We start from the raw sequence: 14,729 nt of genomic DNA, 5'->3' as shown, positions 1-14,729 counted from the left end.
CAATCTAGAAGGAGAAATGTTTACCCGAACTGTTAGCTAAACATTTCAACCATCAGTGTGACTGGAAAAGCACCGAGACCCACACAACACACACCCGAGTGAGAGAATTCCAGTGAACTCACTGTGGAAAGAGCTTTAACCAGTTACACAGCCTGAAAAACATAACATTCAGAGTGAGGAGAGACCGTACCCATGTTGTGGATGAGGCTTCAACTGATTGTCCAACCTGAAGAGACGTGAGGAGACCCAAAACATGGAGAAACCGTGGAAATGGGATTGTGGGAAGGGATTCAGAGTCCCATCTCAGCTGGAAATTCATCAACGCAGTCACACCGGGGAGAGGCCGTTCTCCTGCTCCCAGTGTGGGAAGGGATTTACTCAGTTCTCCAGTCTGCAGACACACCAGCGAGTTCACACTGGGGAGAGGCCATTCACCTGCTCTCAGTGTGGGAAGGGATTTATTCGGTTATCCACCCTGCAGACACATCAGCGAATTCACACTGGGGAGAAGCCATTCACCTGCTCCCAGTGTGGGAAGGGATTTACTCAATTATATCACCTGCAGAGACACCTGCGAGTTCACACTGGGGAGAGGCCATTCACCTGTCCCCAGTGTGGGAAAGGATTTACTCGAGTATTCAACCTGCAGTCACACCAGCGAGTTCACACTGGGGAGAGGCCGTTCACCTGCTCTCAATGTGGGAAAGGATTTGCTGAAGTATCCAACCTGCGGAGACACCAGCGAGTTCACACTGGGGAGAGGCCATTCACCTGCTCTCAGTGTGGGCAAGGATTTACTCAATTATCTCACCTGCGGACACACCAGCGAGTTCAGACTGGGGAGAGGCCATTCACCTGCTCTCGGTGTGGGAAGGGATTCACTCGGTTATCTCACCTGCAGTCACACCAGCGAGTTCACACTGGGGAGAGGCCATTGATCTGCTCTCAGTGTGGGAAAGGATTTACTCGTTTATTCACCCTGCGGAGACACCAGCGAGTTCATACTGGGGAGACGCCATCCACCTCTCCATGTGAGACAGGATTACATGTTTCATCGTACCTCCTGTGACACCAACAATTTCACAATCGATTACAGGGGTTGGATTCTGCTGTTATTGTTTCTGCTCTACACCCAGGACTGCATTTTGTTCATTCTGACAGGTGGTCAGTGGGGATGGTTGGAAGGTCTCTTTCTGCTGTACTGGCTGGTCTCACCACTTTGCCTCCAGTGGGCTGATGCTCTTTGAGCCTTGTTGCTAATACCTGGCTTCAAATTGCACAAGGATCACAGAGTGAAAGGGTGTTTGGAAGTTTGAAGATAGTTTGTTTCCATTTCTGTTTGGAACCCCCCAAAGCATGCCATGTTGCCATGGAGATGGGCCCTGGTGGTTACATGGTTCTTTTGTATAATTTATCTGGGTGTTCCTCACAGAAGAAAACTATCAGGGTATGAGGGGCAAGTTGTCTGAGGTGGACTGGGAAACTGATTGGTACGGGGAATACCTAATATTTAAGGAATTATTACATATTTATCAGGGGGTCGGTTAGCTCAGTTGGCCGGACGGCTGGTTCGTGATGCAGAGCAAAGCCAACAGTGAGTATTCAACTCCCGTACTGGCTGACTTTATTCATGAATAAACTTCTCAACCAGGCCCCTCGCCTGTGATGTGCTGACCATCGGGTTAAATCACCTCCAGTCAGCTCTCTCTCTGTCAATGGCGAGAGCAGCCTATGGTCCTCTGGGAATTTTGTGACTTTTATTTCACATATATACAACAAATATAGATTCCTTTAAAGAATAAAAATCCAACAGGAAAAGTGATGTAACCGTGGCTAACAAGAAAAGTTAAAGATTCCATGAGATCCATTAGAATTCAGCAAAGGAGGACCAAGAAACTTGAGAGCAAACTGGTGAGAAACATAAAAACCGACTGGAAAAGCTTCGACAGGAATGTGAAAAGGAAAAGATTAGCAAAGACCAATGTGGGTCCATTCCAGGCAGAGACAGGAGAGTTTATAATGGGGAGTAAGGAAATGGCAGAGAAACTGAACAATGTGTGTCTGTCTTTACGGAGGAAGATGCAAAAATTTCCCCCAAACCCTAGAGACCCAAGGGGCTCATGAGCACAAGGAACAGTAAGAGATGAGAATTAGTGAAAAAGTAGTACTGGAGAAATTAATGGGGTTGGAAGTGAATAAATACCCAAAAGCTGATGAATAACATCCCAGAGTGTTGAACAAGGTGGCTGTAGAGATCTCTATTCCTCATTCTAAATTCTCCTGACTCTATCTGTAACGGACAAACGTTTCCTTTTTACGTACCTATAGAAACCTTTACCACCATCCATTTTTATGTAGTTTGCTGGTTCACATTCATATTCTATTCTCCCTCGCTTTCTCGGTGTCTTGGTCCTTTGCTCTGTTATAAAATCGTCCCAATCCTCAGGTTTATTCCTATTTCTGATAATATTATCGGCCTTTTCTTTCAATCTTTTACAAAACCTCACTCCTAGGGCCTGGTTTAGCTCACTGAGCTAATTCGCTGGCTTTTAAAGGAGGCCAGCAGCACGGTTCGATTCCCGTACCAGCCTCCCCGGACAGGCGCCGGAATGTGGCGACTAGGGGCTTTTCACAGTAACTTCATTGCAGCCTACTCGTGACAATAAGCGATTTTCATTTCATTTCCCTCTGGTAGTCACGGTTCTCTGACCTTTTGGGGTTCTTGTGCCTTGAAGGAATGTAAACTGTGTAATAATTATTGAAAGTCTATCCATTGCCTGTGGACTGTCACACATTTTAATTTACTTACCCCAATCCACCTCAGCTAATTTATCCCTTCTACGTTCATAATTTCCTTCAAACTTAATACCCTGGCTTCGGATTGGAATACCTCAGATTCAATATTCTGGTCACTCATCCCTAAAGATTGTTTTCAGCGCAATTATCAATTAGCCCTTGATCATTGCATAATATTAGATCTGCAAAGCCTGTTCTCTAGTCGGTTCCTCAACTTACTGCTGTAGAAATAGAACATAGAACAGTACAGCACAGAACAGGCCCTTCGGCCCTCAATGTTGTGCCGAGCCATGATCACCCCACTCAAGCCCACGTATCCACCCTATACCCGTAACCCAACAACCTCCCCCCCCTTAACCTTACTTTTATTAGGACACTACGGGCAATTTAGCATGGCCAATCCACCTAACCCGCACATCTTTGGACTGTCCCTAATCTGTCCCTAACACACTCCAGAAACTTGTCCTTCACAGCATCAGTGGCCATTAGGTTAACCCAGTCTATATGCAGATTGAAGTCACCCATTACTGTTTTACCCATGCTACATGCTTCTCTAATTTCCGATTAATACCATGTCCCACACTACCCCTACTGTTTGGTGGCCTATAACAGCTCTTACCAATGTTTCCTGCCCCATGCTGTTTCTTGGCTCCATCCAAACATATTCCACGTTTGTATTCCTGATCTGAGATCCACCCTTACTAATGTTCTGATGCCGTCCCTTATTATCCGAGCAACACCACCTCCTTTTCCTTTTTGCCTGCATCATCAGCAAACTAAGTGACCACACCTTTGGTCCCATCATCAAAGTCATTGATATAAATTGTAAAATGTTGAGGCTCCAGCACTGATCCCTGTGACACACCACTCATTACACCTTGCCAACCAGAAAATTGCCTATTTATGCCTACTCTCGGTTTTCTGGCAGCTGGCTAATCTTTCACCGTGAAAGACAGTTCTGGGATTAAAGGCTGCCTGACTGTGAAAAGAACGGAAGTAAATCCTCGGGAATGACTCATTAATTAGGACTGGTTCTGAGATAATTCAGTTTCGACTTGCAGGGCAGAGTAACCATAACTGTACAGTTCGAATTTAGATTGCGTAACTTTAGTACAGTAACACAGTGGTAAGCACTGTTGCTTCACAACGCCAGGGTCCCAGGTTAGATTCCCACTTGGGTCACTGTTGTACAGAGTCTGCATGTTCTCCCCGTGTCTGGGTAGGTTTCCTCCGGATGCTCCGGTTTCCTCCCAAAACATGTGCTTGTTAGATGAATTTGGCGTCCTGAATTCTCCCTCTGAGTACCCGAACAGGCGCTGGACTGTGGCGACTTAGGGATTTTCACAGTAACATTGCAGTGTTAATGTCAGCCTACTTGTGAAAATAATTAAGATTATTATTATTAAAAATGAGCAAAGTTCTGTGTGTAGGTTAAAATATCTTCTAGTTTGTTTGAAACATAGACTTTACAGTGCAGAAGGAGGCCATTCGGCCCATCGAGTCTGCCCCGGTACTGGCTCTTTGAAAGAGCACGCTACCCAATCCCACCTTCCACCCATAACCCAGTAACCCAACCAAACACTAAGGGCAATTTTGGACACTAAGGCACATGACCAGTCCACCTAACCGACAGATCTTTGGACTGTGGGAGGAAACAGGAGCACCCAGAGGAAACCCATGCACACACGGGAGAACGTGCAGACTCCGCACAGACAGTGACCCAGCCGGGAACCGAACCTGGGACCCTGGAGCTGTGAAGCAATTGTGCTAACCACTGTGCTACCGTCCTGCCCATAAAAGTTTGAACACTGAGCCAGCCAGGAATCGAACCTCGAATCTCCTGATTCGTAGTCAGACGCATTATCCATTGCGCCACTGGCCCACATGTAACAGTTTGATGCATTAAAAGTCATAAAACATAAAGGCCCGTTGTGTGATTCTTTCATTTGTTGACTGGGAATTCAATTTCTTTTAAAGAAGGTGCTGACATTTATGGAAGTCCTAATCCACAAAATCTTACTTGGGATTTGAGCATCGGGTACCGTTCTGTTTCTATTGCTCGTGTCAAAGGCAGCCAGGTGATGGAGCTGAGGGCTGAATTTAGCTGAGAATAAAGGGGCCTGTTCACTAATAGACAGGAAGGTATTGGAGGCCTGACTTGTGAAATTGACCTCCAACTAATCAGGGGTGGGGTAAGCCTACTTTTTTTTTAGAATTAGAACAGTACAGCACAGAACAGGCCCTTCGGCCCTCGATGTTGTGCCGAGCAATGATCACCCTACTCAAGCCCACGTATCCACCCTATACCAGTAACCCAACAACCCCCATTAACCTTATTTTTTTTAGGACACTAAGGGCAATTTAGCCTGGCCAATCCACCTAACCCGCACATCTTTGGACTGTGGGAGGAAACCGAAGCACCCGGAGAAAACCCACGCACAAACGGGGAGGACGGGCAGACTCCACACAGACAGCGACCCAGCCGGGAATCGAACCTGGGACCCTGGAGCTGTGAAGCATTGATGCTAACCACCATGCTACCGTGCTGCCCCGTGCTACTTGTGGCAATAAAGATTATTATTATAAGTGCTTTGCTACAAAATCTTTGGCAATGGATTCTAGACTTTCCCCCACTGCCGATGTCAGGCTTACTGGTCGATAATTCCCTGTTTTCTCTCTATCCCTTTTTTCAATAGTGGAATTACATAAGGCACACTCCAATCTGCAGGAATTGTTCCAGGGTCTGTAGAATCCTGGAAGGTGACCACCATCTATTTCTACAGCCACTTCTTTTAAGTACTTTGGGATGCAGATTATCAGACCCTGGGGATTTATCAGCCTTCAATCCCATCAATTTCCCAACACCATTTCTCTCCTAATATTGATCTCCTTCAGTTCCCCCCCTCACTAAATCCTGCTTTCCCCAACATTTCTGGTATCTGATTTGAGCCCTTATTTGTGAAGACAGAACCAAAGTATGTATTTATTTGCTCAGCCATTTCTTTGTCCCCAATTATACATTCCCCTGTTTCTGACTGTAAGGAACCTACATTTGTCTTCCCCAATCTTTTTCTCTTCACATACCTATAGAAACTTTTCCAATCAGCCTAATTTCCTGTTTTATGCCATTCCCAACATCACCACTGCAGTTTGGGGGTCTATATACGATGCTCACTAATGTTTTTGCCCCTTGGTGTTTCTCAGCTCCACCCATACAGATTCCACATTGTTGGAGCTAATATCCTTCCTCACTATTGCATTAATTTCCTCTTTAACCAGCACTGCCACTCCACTGCCTTTCCCTTTTTGTCTGTCCTCCCTAAATACTGAATATATTCAGTTCCCATCCCTGGTCATTCTGCAGCCACGTATCCATAATCCCGATTATAGTACTGAGTATAGGAGGAACTTCTTCACCCAAAGGGTTGTGAATCTATGGAATTCCTTGCCCAGTGAAGCAGTTGAGGCTCCTTCATTAAATGTTTTTAAGATAACGATAGATCGTTTTTTGAAGAATAAAGCGATTAAGGGTTATGGTGCTCGGGCCGGAAAGTGGAACTGAGTCCACAAAAGATCAGCCATGATCTCATTGAATGGCGGAGCAGGCTCGAGAGGCCAGATGACCTACTCCTGCTCCTAGTTCTTATGTTCTTATATCACACCTGTTCATGTATATTTGTGCAATTCACTTGGTTATGCCGTCTGCAGTCACACCAGGGAGTTCACACTGGGGAGAGGCCATTCACCTGCCCTCAATGTGTGAAGGGATTTAGTCATTCATCGCACTTCCTAAGACACCAACAAGTTCACAACTGATTACAGGGATTGGATTCTGCTGTTCTTGTTTCTGTTCTCAGTTACATCCAGGACTGCATTTTGTTCATTCTGTTGGTCAATGGGGATGGTCAGAGGGTTTCTTTCTACTGGACTGGCCGGTCTCACGGCTTCGTCTCCAGTGGGCTGATTCTCTCTGAGCCTTCTTGCGAATACCTCGTTTCACATTTCACAAGGATCAAAGATTGAAAGGGGGTTTGGAGGTTAGAAGATGTTTCATTACCATTTATGTTTGGAAACCCCCAAAATCATGCCACATTGCCATGAAGATGGGCTATGGTGGTTACATGGTTCTTTTAAATTTATCTTGATGCTTCTCACAGAATAAAACTATCGGAGTATGAGGGGCAAGTTGCCTGAGGTGCACTGGGAAACTACATTGAATAGTATGGTGGGAGACAGGCAATAACTGATATTTGAGGAATCATTACAGATTTACACGGGGATCGGTTAGGTCAATTTTTTTTTAATGTTATAATTGTAGAGTACCCAATTCATTTTTTCCAATTTACCTACCCTGCACATCTTTGGGTTGTGGGGACAAAACTCACGCAAACACGGGGAGAATGTGCCAACTCCACACGGACAGTGACGCAGAGCTGGGATCTCGGGACCTCGGCGCCGTGAGGCAGCAGTGCTACCCACTGTGCCACCGTGCTGCCCTTCAGTTAGCTCAGTTGACTGGATGTCTGGTTTGTGTTGAGTGACACCAACAGCACAGGTTAAATTCCCATACTGGCTGAGGTTAGCCATGGTCTGTGTCAGTATGTATGCTCCACATGATCCTCCACCCACCCCTCTACTTCTCCCCCCCCCCCCCCCCCCCCCCCCCCAATCAGCGTCTCCTTCTATTCCTTTCTCCCTCACGTATGTATCTAGCTTTACGTTCAATGGATTCATGCTGTTCACCTCAACCATTCACTGTGGTAACGAGTTCCACATTCCCACCACTCTCTGGGTAAAGAGGTTCTACTGACCTTCCTATTGGATTATTGAATTCCTTCATAATCTGAAAGACGTCCATCAGGTCACCCATCAGTCTTCTCTTTTCCAAAAAAAAGCAGCCCCAGCCTTTCCCGAGTGTTAAATGCTCTCAGTTCTGCATATCATGAATGTTTGTTGCACCTTCTCCAGTGCCTCAATTTCCTTTTTCTGAATGGAGATCATCAATGTTGAAAGTGCTCCCAGTGTAGTCTAACCCTGAGCTTATCAATTCTATCCTTTAGAGTGGAAACCTATATATGGGCCCCACACTTTGGGAAAGATGTGAAGTTCTTTGAGAGGCAGCAGGGTAGCATGGTGGTTAGCATAGATGCTTCACAGCTCCAGGGTCCCAGGTTCGATTCCCGGCTGGGTCACTGTCTGTGTGGAGTCTGCACGTCCTCCCCCTGTGTGCGTGGGTTTCCTCCGGGTGCTCCGGTTTCCTCCCACAGTCCAAAGATGTGCGGGTTAGGTGGATTGGCCATGCTAAATTGCCCGTAGTGTCCTAATAAAAGTAAGGTTAAGGGGGGGGGGGGGTTGTTGGGTTACGGGTATAGGGTGGATACGTGGGTTTGAGTAGGGTGATCATGGCTCGGCACAACATTGAGGGCCGAAGGGCCCGTTCTATGTTCTAGAGGGGTAGAGGACATTTACGAGAAAGGCACCAGAGATGAGGGACTCAGTTGAAGTGACTGGAGCAGCTGAATTTCTCTCCTGAGATCACAGCATGTGGAGGGTGGGGAATGGGGCCATTCAGCCCTTTGGGACCATGTCAGCTCTCTGTTTAGGAAGCCAGTCTGTCCATTGCCTCATTCTGTCCCCTAATCCCTGTGGGTTTATTTCTCTGCGTGCCTGTCCAACCCCTGTGGGTTTATTTCTCTGCGTGCCTGTCCAATCGCTGTGGGTTTATTTCTCTGCGTGCCTGTCCAACCCCTGTGGGTTTATTTCTCTGCGTGCCTGTCCAATCGCTGTGGGTTTATTTCTCTGCGTGCCTGTCCAATCGCTGTGGGTTTATTTCTCTGCGTGCCTGTCCAATCGCTGTGGGTTTATTTCTCTGTGTGCCTGTCCAATCGCTGTGGGTTTATTTCTCTGTGTGCCCGTCCAATCCCCGTGGGTTTATTTCTCTGCGTGCCTGTCCAATCCCTGTGGGTTTATTTCTCTGCGTGCCTGTCCAATCCCTGTGGGTTTATTTCTCTGCGTGCCTGTCCAATCCCTGTGGGTTTATTTCTCTGTATGCCTGTCCAATCCCTGTGGGTTTATTTCTCTGCGTGCCTGTCCAATCGCTGTGGGTTTATTTCTCTGTATGCCCGTCCAATCCCTGTGGGTTTATTTCTCTCCGTGCCCGTCCAATTTCGTATTGAATTCCTTCCGTCATTTCTGCATCACCTACGCTCATAGGCAGTAGGTTCCAGGTCGTTACCACTCGCTTTACATGTACACAAGGCTCCTCGAGCACAGAGGAGTCTAATTGGCCTATTTTCCCCGTGCCAGCTCTTTGTACAGCGACCCATTTAATCCCAGAGTTCGACTATTTTGGTTTTTTTTTCAGAATGCACAACTTCCCTTTTGGAAGTTACAGTGCAATGAGATTCCAGCACCATTTATAGACAGTGCATTCTAAATCACAACAACTCGCTGTGTTTTACAACAAATAATTGTGCATATGGTGTGTCTGGAGTATCTCACAGTATTCAAAATGGTGTCAACGCCTTGGTTATTACACAATTTTTAAAAAAATTATTTTTATTCTCCTTTTTCACACTCTCTCCTGAATTTACACCCACCAACAATAAACAATAATCAGCAACAGATGTGTCAATCCCATAACAATAACAACGATCCCATCCTCCCACCAACCCCCAAACATCAGCCCGCATGTTAACATAAACTAAGGACAAAAAGAATTGGGGATTATACATAGTCATCCTTAATATCCACAGCCCCCCTCCCTCCCCACCCATCCCCCCCAACTAATGTTCGATGTTATCCAGTTCTTGAAAGTGCATAATAAATAGTGCCCATGACTTGTCGAACCCCTCCGAGCTTCCCCTCAGTTCAAACTTAACCTTCTCAAGGGTCAAGTATTCCAACAGGTCTCCCCGCCACACCAGGGCACAGGATGGAGAGGCTGCTCTGCATCCCAGCAGGATCCGCCTTTGGACGATCAACGAGGCGAAGGCTATGATATCTGCCTCCGCACCCGTTTCCAACCCTGGCTGGTCCGACACCCCGAACATGGCATCCCGAGGACCCGGGTCCAGCTTCACATGCACCACCTTGGAAATTACCCTAAAAACCTCCTTCCAGTACTCCTCCAGCTTTGGACAGAACGAAAACATCTGAATGTGATTAGCCCCCCCCCCCACCTCCCCCCTAACACTCACACACATATTTTACTTCAAAGAATCGGCTCATCTTCGCCCTCGTGAGGTGCGCTCTGTATACCACCTTCAGCTGTATCAGCCCCAACTTCGCACACGAGGTGGAGGCATTCACTCTCCGGAGCACCTCACACCAGACCCCCTCCTCTATAACCTCTCCCAACTCTTCCTCCCATTTTGCTTTGATCCCTTCCAGTGGTGCCTTATCGTCTTCCAAAATAGCTCCGTACACCACTGACACTACCCCCTTCTCCAGTCCCCTTGTCGTCAGCACCTCCTCCAGCAATGTGGAGGCCGATTCCTCCGGGAAGCTCTGTATCTCCTTCCTGGCAAAATCTCGAACCTGCATGTATCTGAACGTTTCTCCCTGCTCCAGCCCATACTTCGCTTCCAGCTCCCTTCTGCAAACCGACCCCTAAGAAACAAACCTTTTAGCATCTTAATCCCCTTCTCCTCCCATTTCCGAAAACTTGCATCCCACTTCCCTGGCTCAAATCTGTGGTTCTCCCGAATCGGCATTTCCCTTGACCCTGCCCCCAACCCGAAGTGTTGGCGAAACTGCCTCCAGATTTTCAATTAAGCTATTATTACCGGACTCCCTGAGTATTTCCCCGGAGCAATCGGGAGCGGCGCTGTTGCTAGTGCTTTTAGTCCCGACCCTTGCACAAACTCTCCTCCACTCTGACCCAGCTCCGCACTTTCTTCACATTCGCCACCCAGTAGTAGTACATCAGATTCGGGAAACCCAAACCCCCTGCCTGCCTTCCCCTCTGCAGCGGCACCTTTCTAACTCTGGCCACCTTCCCTCCCCATATGAACGAGGTAATCCTTCCCTCAATCTCCCTGAAAAAAGCCTTTGGGAGGCAAATCGGTAAGCATTGAAAAATAAACAGAAATCGCAGCAACACATTCATTTTAACCACCTGTACCCGACCCGCCAGTGACAGAGGGAGACCATCCCACCTCGCCAGATCAGCTTTCACTCTCCCCACCAAACTAGTGATGTTGTACCTGCAAAGTCTCCCCCACTCCCGGGCAACCTGCATCCCCAAATACCTAAAGTGAGTCCCTTCCCTACGGAATTGCAGCCCCCCCCCCCCCCCACCCCCGGCCGAGACACCACAAAATACTCACTCTTGTCCAGGTTCAGCTTGTACCCCGAGAAAGACCCAAATACCCGCCAGTACCTTCGCCAATACTTTTGCGTCCACATTCAGAAGTGATATGGGCCTATACGACCCACACTCCGTCCGATCCTTATTTTCTTTAGCAACAGTGAAGTCAATACCTGCCCTATCGCCTCTCTGTGCCATACAACCTGAAGGCTTCTCTATTCACCGGGCGGACCGCACGGCATCTTCAGGCAAAGCGAAGGGTGGAGGGGTTTGCCTCCTCATCAACTCCTCCTGGTGCTTGGATGTGGTGACCCTGGCAACCTACTGCTCCCCAGACCTGGAATACCTGACCGTAAAGTGCCGCCCATACTATCTTCCACGTGAGTTCACTTCAGCCGTTATCACAGCGGTCTACATCCCACCCCAGGCAGAAGTGAGGAAGGCGCTGGATGAACTGTACACAGTCATAAACAACCATGAAACAGAACACCCGGAGGCCCTGTTCATTGTGGCCGGAGACTTCAACAAAGCCAACCTCAAGAGTGTACTGCCAAAATTCCACCAGCACATCTCCTGTACCACCCGGGGCGACAACACTCTTGACCACTGCTACTCAAAAATCAAGGGCGCCTACCGTTCCATCCCCCGACCGCACTTTGGGAAATCAGACCATAAGACGGTGCTCCTTCTCCCGGCTTACAAGCAGAAACTCAAGCGGGAGAATCCAGCTAAGAAGGTTGTGCAGTGCTGGTCTGAGGAGACAGAAGAGCTCTTACGTGACTGCTTGGAGACAGTGGACTGGTCCATATTTAAGAACTCAGCGACTAACTTAAATGAGTATGTCACCACCGTCACAGACTTCATCAGCAAATGTGTGGACGACTGCGTGCCAAAGAAAGCAGTACGTACGTTCCCCAACCGGAAACCATGGCTCAACCGCGAGATTAACTCCCTACTGAAGGACAGAGCTGAAGCGTTCAAGGCAGACGACCCTGTCCTATACAAGAAATCCAGGTACGACCTCCGCAAAGCCATCCGAGATGCCAAGAGAGAATATCAAACTAAGCTAGAGTCACAGACAGACTCTCGGCGGTTGTGGCAAGGACTAAGCAACATAACGGGCTACAAAGCGAAGCCGAGCAGTATCTCTGGCAGCAGTGCACCCCTCCCCGATGAACTTAACGCATTCTATGCTCGGTTTGAGCAGGTAACCAACAACCCGCTATCGAGTGCCCCAGCAACCCATAATTCACCCATACCCACCATCACAGTTTCCGAAGTCAGATCGGCCTTCCTGAAAGTGAACCCACGGAAGGCGATGGGCCCGGACGGGATCCCTGGTCGTGCACTCAGAACCTGCGCGGACCAGCTGGCAGAGGTTTTCACAGACATCTTTAACCTATCCCTACTCCACTCCGAGGTCCCCACCTGCTTCAAGAAGACCACCATCATACCGGTACCAAAGAAGAACCAGGCAACGTGCCTCAATGACTACCGCCCGGTGGCCCTGACGTCAGTTGTAATGAAGTGCTTTGAGAGGCTGATCATGAAGCGCATCACCTCCATACTCCCGGAATGCCTTGACCCACTTCAATTCGCATACCGTCGCAACCGGTCCACATCAGATGCCATTTCCCTGGCCTTACACTCATCCCTAGAGCATCTCGAAAACAAGGACTCCTACATCAGACTGCTATTTATTGACTACAGCTCCGCCTTCAACACCATAATCCCAGCCAAGCTCATATCAAAGCTCCAAAACTTAGGACTTGGCTCTCCACTCTGCAACTGGATCCTTGACTTTCTGACCAACAGACCACAGTCAGTAAGAATGAACACCAACACCTCCTCCACAATAGTCCTCAACACCGGTGCCCCGCAAGGCTGTGTACTTAGCCCCCTACTCTACTCCCTGTACACACACGACTGCATGGCAAAACTTGGTTCCAACTCCATCTACAAGTTTGCTGACGATACGACCATAGTGGGCCGGATCTCGAACAACGACGAGTCTGAATACAGGAGGGAGATAGAGAACCTAGTGGAGTGGTGCAATGACAACAATCTCTCCCTTAATGCCAGCAAAACTAAAGAGCTGGTCATCGACTTCAGGAAGCATAGTACTGTACACACCCCTGTCAGCATCAACGGAGCTGAGGTAGAGATGGTGAGCAGCTTCAAATTCCTAGGGGTACACATCACCAAAAATCTATCCTGGTCCACTCATGTCGACGCTATCACCAAGAAAGCACAACAGCGCCTTTACTTCCTCAGGAAACTAAGGAAATTTGGCATGTCCACATTAACCCTTACCAACTTTTACAGATGCACTATAGAGAGCATCCTCTCGGGCTGCATCACAGCCTGGTATGGCAACTGCTCGGCCCAGGACCGCAAGGAACTTCAGAGAGTCGTGAATACCGCCCAGTCCATCACACGAACCTGCCTCCCATCCATCGATTCCATCTACACCTCCCGCTGCCGGGGGAAAGCAGGCAGCATAATCAAGGATCCCTCCCACCCGGCTTACTCACTTTTCCAACTTCTTCCATCGGGCAGGAGATTCAGAAGTCTGAGAACACGGACGAACAGACTCAAAAACAGCTTCTTCCCCACTGTCACCAGACTCCTAAACGACCCTTTTATGGACTGTCCTCATTAATACTACACCCTGTCTGCTTCATCCGATGCCAATGCTTATGTAGTTACATTGTATATATTGTGTAGCCCTATTATGTATTCTCATGTACTTTCTTGAATTCTGTTCAATTCCCTTTCTTCCAATGTACTGAATGATCTGTTGAGCTGCTTGCAGAAAAATACTTTTCACTGTACCTCGGTACACGTGACAATAAACAAATCCAATCCAATCCAATCCAATCCAATCTTCAAACATCCATACCATCAGGGGTGCCAACTTATCCTTGAATTTTTTATAATATTCCACCGGAAACCCATCCGGCCCTGCCACCTTCCTGCATCTCACGGTCTCCCTCGGGTGGCTTTGACCTGTACAACCTCTCATAAAACTCAGAAACCTTGTTAATCAGCTCCGGGGCCACTACCAACTTCCCTGCCCTACCCCTCACCTGAAGAATTTCCCTTGCTGCTGCTTCCCTCCAGAGCTGACCTGCTAACAGCCTTATCTCCATGTTCATAAGCTGCACCCCTTGCTCATCTAAATTTGCACACCGCCTTCCTGGTGGACAGTCGGTCGAAGTTCGCCTGTAATTTCTTCCTCTTTTCCAGCTTTGCTGGGTCCCCATCTTCTGCATAACTCCTATCTGCCTCCAACATCTCATCTATTACCCTCTGCTGCTCCAACCTCTCCTCTTTGTCCACCCTAGCCTTAAACAAAATTACCTCACCCCTCCCCACCGCCTTTAGAGCCTCCCAGACAACTGCCTTCGGCACCTCACCCGTACAGTTGAAACCAATATATTCCTTAATTACCTTTTCAATTTTCTCACAGAACACTTGGTTCCCCAAAAGCCCCACATCCAGTTTCCACCCCGGCCTCTGCGCTACCCCCTTTCTCTAGTATCATATCCACCCAATACTGAGCATGATCTGACACTGCAATTGCCGAGTGTTCCGACCCCTTAACCCCAGCCAACAAAGC

General features: G+C 48.1%; 1 pseudogene; it reads left to right on the top strand.

Moving 5' to 3' along the window:
* Positions 1-343: 343 nt before the first annotated feature.
* Positions 344-14,729, top strand: part of LOC119959437 — a 55,010-nt pseudogene continuing 40,624 nt past the window's right edge.

This window comes from Scyliorhinus canicula, unplaced genomic scaffold (assembly GCF_902713615.1).
Source record: "Scyliorhinus canicula unplaced genomic scaffold, sScyCan1.1, whole genome shotgun sequence".
NCBI classification, from domain to species: Eukaryota; Metazoa; Chordata; class Chondrichthyes; order Carcharhiniformes; family Scyliorhinidae; genus Scyliorhinus; species Scyliorhinus canicula.
The sequence above is the reverse complement of the archived record's forward strand: the minus strand, read 5'-3'. Positions and strand labels throughout refer to the sequence as shown.